Below are 9,103 nucleotides of genomic sequence, written 5' to 3' on the forward strand. Positions count from 1 at the left end.
CCTAGTCTGGGAACGGTGACGCATCCCTAGACCCTCAGAAGCCCCGAGGCCAAAGACAGCGGAGGCGTTACGGAGCAGCGAGCAGCGAACAGCGAGGCAGCGGAGAGCGACGGTGGAGCGACAACAATTCTTCAAGGGAGGTGTTGAGATACCTATCTGTCACCGTTAGTCCCAGGCCGAGGGATAAGTCGGCGAATAAAGATCCCAATACAAGCATCCCAGCATTCTGTGCGTTCTCACTAGACAATCGGGCGGTCACGTTTATATAAATTTGGTGGGACGAACAACACACATCTTCTGAGCTAGCCGCACGATACTCGTAGCGAGCAGAACGTAAAAATCAGTTCGTTACATCTGTTCGTTTTATCTAACCTAGGAAAGGCTAAATATTTTAGTACGATAGACTTAGAATCAGGTTTCCATCAAATCTTGATGAAAGAATCAGACGTAGAAAAAACTTCATTTTCCATTAACAACGGAAAATACGAATTAATAAGAATGCCATTCGGGCTTACAAATGCGCCCAGAATATTCCACAGAGCAATGGACGATATACTTAGAGAACATATTGGAAAATTCTGCCACGTTTACATGGACGATATAATTATTTTTTCTCACTCCCTCAAAACACATTTAAATGACCTCAATTCGATAATTAACATTCTACGCGAAGCCAATATGAAAATATCACTAGCAAAATCCCAATTTTTTAAAATGGAAACATAATTTCTAGGATATGTAGTATCACAAAACGTTATTAAAACCGACCCCCAAAAAATAGAAACCATACCGAAATATCCTATTCCCAAAAATATCAGAGAGCTGCGTAGCTTCCTGGGACTCACAGGATACTATAGAAAATTCGTAAAAAATTACGCGTCCATTGCCAAACCCCTAACCAGATTTTTAGAAGGCTCCAATGGAAAAATTTCAAAGAGAATGTCAAAAAATGTTTTAATTACTCTCAATGATCCGGCAATCCAGGCCATTAACGAACTAAAAGAACAACTAATTAGCTACATAGAACTAGTTCAACCAGATTTAGCTATAGGAGCAGTGCTCTTCCAAAACGGAAACCCAATTACCTTTATATTTAAGACACTCAATAAAACCGAAAGAAATTACGCTACCAATAAAAAAGAACTCCTAGCGATAGTTTGGGCACTAAAAAACTTAAGAAATTATTTATACAGAGTATCAGAACTAGAAATACATACGGACCATCAACCGCTCTCTTACGCTATTTCGGATAAAAACCCAAATGTTGAATTAAAAAGATGATTTAATTATATAGAAAGTTTTAACCCAAAAATTATATATAAGCATGGTACTACTAATGTAGTAGCAGATGCCCTTTCTAGAATCGAAATAAATAATATAACAGAAGAAGAGAATGAAAAATCCACGGATTCTGGCACTCAACATTCAGCCGAAAGCAGCTTTGATAATATAATTAACGAAACAAAAAAACCCCTTAATCAGTTTAAACAATAACTTCTATTAGCAAAAGGAAACTTTACAATACATGAACAAATCAATGTCTTCGACAACAGAAGGCATATCATCGAAAATGACCAACCAGAAAACTTAATTACAATTCTAAAAGAATTTCTACAACCGAATATTAGCACAGGAATCCACTGCAAAACATAATTTTACAAATAAATTTCTATATACAAAAATTTTTGTTCAAGATATAACAAATAACGAAGATAAAGCAATAATAATAGAGGAAACCCATTGTCGAGCTCACAGAGGATTAGATGAGAATTATAAACAAATCAGCAGGCTATACTATTGGCCAAACTTATACAAAAAATTAAAGGAGTATATCACGACTTGCGAAATTTGTAATACAAATAAATACAACAGAAATCCACCACAAATCCCTATCGGAGAAGCTCCTATTCCAAAAATAGAAGGTCAACATTTACATATTGATATTTATTACGCACAAAAACTTGCACCGATTCATACTCTAAATACCTCGTTGTAAAAGAAATTAGTAACAAAAAGAACATTGACTCAAAAGTATACGAATTACTTCAAACATTTCCACTAGTAAAAACAATTATGACAGATAACGAGTTTCGTATCGGCACAGTTTAAATCCTTTTTACAACGTTCTGGAATATCAATTCATTATACAGACCCTAGACATAGCCTATCCAACGGACAAGTTGAAAGAGTTCATTCAACCTTAACAGAAATAGTTCGTTGTATTAAAGACGTGTACCGCCTCCTAGATTATTCTGAAATTATTATAAGAGCAGCACAATTCACTCAGTGACAAACCAAAAACCTTACGACATCTTGTTTAATAAAATAAATCATAGCGACTTACCAGTCAAATTACAGATAGCACAAACTAAAATGTTAGATCATCAAAATAAAAATAAATTACAAAAAAATTATCACGTAGGAGAAGTAGTATACGAAAAAAGATTCGGAGAAAGAAAAAAACTAGGTCCAAGATTCACAAAACCAGTCGTTCAGGAAAACTTACCAAACAAAGTAATAATTAATAATAAAAAAGAGTTATTCATAAAGATAATATTAAATAATTAATCTCTTACAGACGATGGAAATCCCATTTGTCATCGCTATTTTGATTACTTTTTGCCACTCGGAAATTATTGACTACACTAACAACGAGTATTTACTACTTAAAAACGAAAACGATGTAATGACTTACGACTCCTTTGAGGACCTATTTCATATTACTAATTTAAGTTTTTACAAAGAAATAATTCAAATTGAAAATAGTATTAGTAATAAAAGTCTGAATTCTGAATTAGAATGGGACATTGCACAAAATTTAAACATTATTAAAATCCTCCCATCTAGAAATAAAAGGGGTATTAACGAATTGGAAACAGTATGGAAGTGGCTATCAGGTACACCCGACCATGACGACTTAATAAGAATTGAAAATAAAATTAACGAACTTACAGAAAACAATAACAAACAACTTACAATAAACTCACGAATATTTCAGGAAGTACAATTAATCACCAAAACCCTTGACTCAATCATTTTTAAAAAAGGAACAAAAGTAAGACAACATCGTCTGAAATTAATTACACTCGATATTCAAAATTTAATCGATACTATCACTTTAGCAAAAGTCGACGTTTTCAATACAAAAATTTTAAATGAAAAAGACATAAAAGAAATCTTTAGACCCGAAAATAAACCAATTGTACTATCAGATTTATTAGACATTTCAACATTCAAAATAGTAAAAAACCAAGATTTACTTATAATATATAATATATAAAATACCCAATAATTAATAATATTTGTAGTTTGTATACATAAAGGGCAATTGCCCAAAATAATCGAAAATTAATAATAGATGATAAGACAGCGTATTGCAAAGGAATATTTTATAAGATAACAAATTTAAAAAAAAAAATATTTAATAATTATTGTTAACTTTCTAACGAGAGTTCCTGTTTAAGAAATGTATTAAATGGGAAAAAAGCAAACTGTTAAAAAATTAGGGAAAAAAAATAAAAACTTTGAAAATTTAGATGATGGCGCCATTCTCCTCACCGGAGAAAACATTGTTAACGAGACAAAATTAAACGGCGCATTTCTGATTTTATTTAATGAAAGCATCGTCATTAATAACGTAAAATACATTAATGAAAAGCAAAAGATGTTAGAATACATAACACAATATAAATATAATAATTATATGATCACAGACTGCATCTTCTCAAACAATTCCGAATTAAGTTTAGATAACATAAACATCATAAATCCATTTTTAAAAATCGGAAATACAAAATTACCCCTAGAGCTAATATTGTTAATATTAATAATTACCTCCTTAATCATATACAAATCACCCAAAATCTTAAACAAACTAATTGTAAACAATTTATTTTGGCAGAGCTTTCTACTGAGTTCTCACGGGTTCTTATCTTATAAACATTTCCACCCTCGCAAACGGCGAGCCAAGTTTGAGACAGACGTAAAATATTCCCTTAGCTAGCCGCCAAAGGCCAGCCAAACTTTAGACTAAACATCCGTAAGAATCCCAACACCGCAAACCCTCTTTTTTAGGCATCGCGTTCGCTTCCAAATTTCCCATGCTGATCACAGCAATCTTAATCGGGAATTAACTTCGGAAACCAAGACTTCGGAAAATTACGAAGATAAATTTTAAAAGCTTCGATCCCGAGTCAACAAGGAAAGAGAACCAACTCAAGCTTGGGCAGTCGTGAATTAAGTCTAAGAATGATTGTATTCTAAGTCTAAGTGAAATTAATTTAATAAAGATTTTATTTTTTTAATACATTCGGTAACGTATTTGTAATTTGCACTTTAACTAATTTACGCTCCCGATCTCTCGCCCTTTTTGCTTTGAAAGTTCTAAGCCTGTTTCTCCGCTCTTGCGGTACTTATAACTGCTCGCTTATAAATTTCAATTCGTTTTCTTGGTACAGTGGTTCCAATAGATAAAATGAGTAATAATAATTTAGTCTGCTTCTGCAAAAACTGCAGCCTCGGGCTGACCAATCTAATATGACTTGCTGGCTGTGTGCAAATATGGTGCACACCAAGTGCGCCGGTTTTACTGGCCGGACAAGTGATGACCTTTCAAAGAGGACCAATTTGCAGTTCTGTTGTGATGCTTGTGTCGAGGTTGCGAACGAGATGAAATCATTCATGCGCCGAACTAAGGCGGCCTGATGGGGCTGATTAGCTGTTTCGGAGTTGCTAGAGATAGATTTCGCCGAGCTGATGATCTCCTCTCTGCTCTGGATTCGCAGTTTAATAGTCGTACGCTATTAGAAGAACCCCCTAAGCGCAAAAAGGACGCTGGTGGTAAGCAGCAAAAGAGGAACACCCCGCACCGAAATCAAAAGAACAACAAAGCATTCCGGCGGATACGCAGCTGATTGCATCAAATCCCCAAATGTTGCTAAGATCAGCAGCTAAAAAAGATTCGGTATCCGAACAATCCGTAACAGAATGCATTCAACCAGGAACCTCTAAGAATTCCAGTTTGTCCGTAGTGGTTTCACAATTAGTGGATCCACCTTTCTCTCAAAATGTGGCTTCACCACCACAAGGGACTACTGAGTCCGGACAACCGGCTCAACATTGTCTGCTCCACCAAAATCCCTTTCAGTGGTTCCACTAAAGAATCAAATTTTCGTTTCTCGGCTTTCTCCTGATCAAACATCATCTGATGTATTGTCTTATATACAAGACAAAACTAAAGCCGATTGTAATAGTGGAAAGGTGGAAAAGTTTAAGTTTTCTTATTCTAGAGACATTTCATTTTTCAAGATAACTATCCCTAACGAGATTTTTGAAGCCATATGCTCGGGCGGCTTTTGGCCGGATAACATGATTGTAAAAGAGTTCGAGGCTAAGATAAAGAAGAAGGGGCCCGTGGGAGTAAAATTTCCTAGTCGGGGCCAAACCAGTGTACCAATTTCAAAAAACTAACTTCTAACCTCCTTCTTTCCTATCAGAATGCAAGAGGCTTGCGTGAAAGCTCACTAAATTGTATTCTGATAGCCTTTCCTTTGCATCTCATATTATTGTGTTTACAGAGACCTGGTTAAGGCCGGAGATCTTTAGCACCGAAGTGTTTCCAGGTAAGTACACAATATATAGGTATGACCGTCCTTCTAGACGGGGAGGTGGAGTCTTAATTTGAGTTGATTTAAACCTCCCGCCAGAGGAGTTATTTTTTATCGCTTCCTGGTACCTCTATATACATAACTTGCTCATATATTCCGCCGTTGTCTGAACTTCCTGATTATTTAAATCACCTTTCCGTTATAAAGTCTGTTTCAAAAAAGCTTTCCGATATGGATCAGTTGATAGTTCTAGGTGATTTTAATATAGCAGGAGTTACCTGGTCCACTGAGGATGGATCGAATGTCTTACTACCTAAAGCACACACGATTTAAGAGATGTAAAGTCCAGACTTTTTAGGAAATATAAAAATACCGGTTCTCAATTTGTTTTTACTATATATTTAAGTGCTCGGTCAAGATGTACCGTACCTAATGCTCAATGTTATTTATTTGCCCAATTTTTTCCAACGACTTACTCTACTTTAGATTATTCATCACAGCCTGATTCTTACATTATATCCAAGTCAAACCTCATATTCTGTCCCACTTTAACAGAAAGCTCTCTTGTTTCGGATCTTCTTCGTATTAAGCCTGTTTATTCGCCAGGGCCCGGTGGTATTCCTGGGTGCGGGCTTAGGTATTGCGCTAAGGCCCTGTGCAAACCTCTTCACAAGTTGTTTACCTTATCTCTAGAAACTTCTCAATTCCCAAATATTTGGAAGGAATCATTTGTTATTCCCCTTTTTAAAAAGGTAACAAGTTAGAAGCCAGTAACTATAGAGGTATTTCTACTCATTTGCAGCACTTTTGTAGATCAATCATTTATCCGTGTCAACACGGATTTATTAAACGTAGATCCACAATCACAAACCTTCTAGAGCTCACTACATTTTTGATAATAGGCTTCAATAAAAGTTTTTAAACAAATATCATTTACACTGACTTTAGTAAAACATTTGGCTCTGTAAATCACTTACTTCTTGTTCAAAAACGTGACCTGTTAGGTTTTTCAGTTGATCTCCTTAAATTGATCTCAAGTTATCTGAATGGCAGGTCACAAAGGGTCCTTTTTAAACCCGTTACTCGTAGAGTAAAAGGGTATATTGTATTCGTGCAAAAGTATGTAACAGGTAGAAGGAAGCGTTTCCGACCCTATAAAGTATATATATTCTTGTTCAGGATCACTAGCCGAGTCGATCTAGCCATGTCCGTCTGTCCATCTGTCCGTCTGTCTGCCCGTCTGTCTGTCTGTCCGTATGAATGCTGAGATCTCGGAAACTATAAAAGCTAGAAGATGGGCATTTTGCATGTAGATTTGAGGAGTTCCTACGCAGCGCAAGTTTGTTTCAAAATGGTGCCACGCCCCCTCTGACGCCCACAAGACGCCATTCTCGCGTACTTATGTACGCAAATAATGTTAAGTTGTGCCTGCTGTATAAGGACATTTCCTGTCATTTAGACTTACAATCCCATATAGATAATTTTCAAAACTGGTGCCGATATAATTTACTAAATTTAAACGGTTCCAAGTGCAAGCTGATGGCATTTTATCGGGTCAATCCGATATACGCGACTTACACATTAAGTGGCAGCTCTTTAGATAGAATAACTCTTGTAAACGATCTTGGCGTTCTCTTAGACCCTAAACTAAAATTTTCAAACCACATTTCGTGCATGGTTGATAAAGCCATAGGAGTGCGTAGCATGCTCCAGCGTTGGAAAAATTAAGTAAAACAAGAGAGAACGCTATAGTCGGGTGCCCCGACTATCAGATACCCGTTACTCAGGTAAAGGGAGTGCGAGGGAGATGGAGATAGAAACTTTGATCACGCATAACTTTTTAACGAATGGTCCGGTTTGAAAAATTTCTTCTACATTTCGATAGGTATTGATAAACACAATAAAACTGCATTTTTCCTTTCCGAAATATTTAACTTTTTAAAATCGTATATAAGCGATTGTGGGCGTTAAAGGGGGCGTGGCACCTTTTTGAAACAAACTTGCGCTGCGTAGGAACTCCTAGAATCTGCATGCCAAATGCCAATCTTCTAGCTTTTATAGTTTCCGAGATCTCAGCGTTCATACGGACAGACAGACGGACAGACAGACGGACAGACAGACGGACAGACAGACGGACAGACAGACGGACAGACGGACAGACGGACATGGCTATATCGACTCGGCTAGTGACCCTGATCAAGAATATATATACTTTATAGGGTCGGAAACGCTTCCTTCTAGCTGTTACATACTTTTGCACGAATACAATATACCCTTTTACTCTACGAGTAACGGGTATAACAAGTAGACAATGTGGCTGTGATAAAAAAAAACAAATGGTGAATTATTTCAATTATTTCAGTCAGAAGTACATTTTTTCACTTTCCCATTACATGCGCGTCTCCAAAGCCATTTCCGTGTGACCAGACAACGTCTGTCGGATCAGCATTATTTTCCATTTCCGTGTGACCGGACTACGTCTGTCGGATCAGCTAGTTAATATATAAGCCTAGTACTCAGATCGACGAAAACTGTCCGCCAGTCATGAGAGAGAGCGAGAGGCAAACAGCTGGCGTTCACTTTTCATGAGGCTTTTTTTTCACCTCGGTACTCAGATCTACGAAAAACATACCAAAAAATGTCATAGCGTTGCCAGTCTGCTGAAATGAACGTTGGGTGAACCCTAGTAAAAACAAGAGAGAACGCTATAGTCGGGTGCCCCGACTATCAGATACCCGTTACTCAGGTAAAGGGAGTGCGAGGGAGATGGAGATAGAAACTTTGATCACGCATAACTTTTTAACGAATGGTCCGATTTGAAAAATTTCTTCTACATTTCGATAGGTATTGATAAACACAATAAAACTGCATTTTTACTTTTCCGAAATATTTAAATTTTTAAAATCGTATACAAGCGATTGTGGGGGCGTGGCACCTTTTTGAAACAAACTTGCGCTGCGTAGGAACTCCTAGAATCTGCATGCAAAATGCCAATCTTCCAGCTTTTATAGTTTCCGAGATCTCAGCGTTCATACGGACAGACAGACAGACGGGACAGACAGACGGACAGACAGACGGACAGACAGACGGACAGACAGACGGACAGACGGACATGGCTATATCGACTCGGCTAGTGACCCTGATCAAGAATATATATACTTTATAGGGTCGGAAACGCTTCCTTCTAGCTGTTACATACTTTTGCACGAATACAATATACCCTTTTACTCTACGAGTAACGGGTATAAAAATAAAAAATGTAATCTTTTGGCGTGCGCTTCTCACTGAACATTTTAAAAAATGGAGGGAAGAAATAAAGAAACCCGCAAAAGTCGATTTCAGGAATTTACATGTGAGGAGAAAATAACATTAATACTATCTGGGGTGCCTGATTGTTAAAATAAGGTTAAAGACATGTATTCTTTTTATAGAATAAAACGCGCGGCTTATGGCCACGCTTATGCTCTATTTCTACAATACATGTTTGGCTTGTTCTT

This window comes from Drosophila rhopaloa, unplaced genomic scaffold, assembly GCF_018152115.1.
Source record: "Drosophila rhopaloa isolate 14029-0021.01 unplaced genomic scaffold, ASM1815211v1 contig_116, whole genome shotgun sequence".
NCBI lineage: Eukaryota > Metazoa > Arthropoda > Insecta > Diptera > Drosophilidae > Drosophila > Drosophila rhopaloa.